The sequence below is a fragment of the Mustelus asterias genome, unplaced genomic scaffold (genome assembly GCF_964213995.1).
Source record: "Mustelus asterias unplaced genomic scaffold, sMusAst1.hap1.1 HAP1_SCAFFOLD_3014, whole genome shotgun sequence".
Taxonomy (NCBI): Eukaryota; Metazoa; Chordata; class Chondrichthyes; order Carcharhiniformes; family Triakidae; genus Mustelus; species Mustelus asterias.
In genome coordinates, this window is record NW_027592959.1 from 6,618 (window position 1) to 8,158 (window position 1,541).

Genomic DNA, 1,541 nt, shown 5'->3' on the forward strand with positions numbered 1-1,541 from the left:
AACGCCTCCGCGCGGTAGAAAAAGGCACGGAGGACATTTCCGCGAGGCGGCTCAGTTTTCGATTCCCCTACCTTTGGGAAAAGATATTGACTATCTAGCTGACCTATGCCCCTCATTATTTTATAGGCCTCCAGAACTTCATCCTCAGCCTCCTCAGCTCCAGAGAAAAAAGTTCCAGTCTATCCAGCCTCTCCTTATTACTCAAACCATCAAGTCCGGTAGCATCCTAGTAAATCTTTTCTGCACTCTTTCTAGTTTAATAATGAATGCTTGTGGATGTGGTGCCAATCAAGCGGGCTGCTTTGTCCTGGATGATGTCAATCTTCTTGTGTGTTGTTGGAGCTGCACCCATCCAGGCGAGGTGGGAATATTCCATCACGCTCCTGACCTGTGCCTTGTAGATGGTGGACAGGCTCTGGGGAGTCAGGAGGTGAGTTTTTCGCCGCAGTATTCCTGGCCTCTGACCTGCTCTTGTCGCCATTGTGTTTATGTGGCGAGTCCAATTGAGTTTCTGGTCAATGCTGACCGTAAGGATGTTAACAGCGGGGGATTCAGTGGTGGAAAAACAGTCAAGAGGCGGTGGTTAGATTTTCTCTTAAGGTGATGGACATTGTCTGGCATTTGTGTGGCGCGAATGTTACTTGCCACTTGTCAGCCCAAAACCTACAGTCTTATATAATGCAGCACACTGCGGACTTTCGAAATATGAAATAGAAACAGAAAATACTGGGTTATGCCAGTATTTCTGGCACTATCTGTGGAGCGAGAATCAGAACTAACGTTTCCCGTCCAGATGTCACATGGGTGTCCGAGTGGGCTCTTTCCGTGCTGTAAAACTCTGTGCCTCTTTGACTCTTTTTCGGAGCCAGTCAGCAGAAAGCCCTTTGCACCTGAAACAAATCACAACATCTGACTTGGTCAAAAAGAAACAAATGAGGGGCTCGTCCGGGATTTGAACCCGGGACCTCTCGCATGCTAATGGATTGCGATACCCTAAGCGAGAATCATACCCCTAGACCAACGAGCCTGCACGTCAGCCGGTAGCGAAATAAAAATTGTTTAACTTTCTACAAAGCAGTTCTGACACCTCGAGTGAACGCCGAAATTGTTTAAATAACTCACCGCATCGGCATTTGTGGACTTTAAGTTCCAGCAAAATATCCGTCCAATATTGTTACCTCGACTGTTTGCAACTGGGGGCTTTTGTTTATAAAGCACACATGTTACAGTCAATTATTTTAACCCAGCGACTTCAACATGTGACAACTCTGAGTCTGCCTTTGATATTTGATCACTTTTGAAAGGTGTTGTCTGTCAGACAGTTAAAAGATCTGGAACATTTAAAGTACAGACTGATGACATGGTTCACCTGGGAGATCTGCGGGTTTGTGTGAAAGGATCGGGGAGCGATTGGACTTGATGTGATAGTAATATGAGTAAAAACATGTCAAATTTCCCAACAGTGACAATCAGTAACCTCAGTGAGGGAAAGCACTCAGACGGGGCTGTATTGTCACGTTCACTATGAGTAAATTTTCTCT

The 1,541-nt window shown here is 45.7% G+C and overlaps 1 non-coding gene across 1 annotated transcript; it reads right to left on the reverse strand.

Annotated features, from left to right (window-relative positions):
• Window positions 1–937: 937 nt before the first annotated feature.
• trnap-agg (transfer RNA proline (anticodon AGG)) lies at window positions 938–1,027 on the reverse strand. The gene is given in 2 exon segments: window positions 938–973; window positions 992–1,027. It is a non-coding gene; the product is annotated as a tRNA-Pro (tRNA).
• Between the last annotated feature and the right edge of the window lie 514 nt (window positions 1,028–1,541).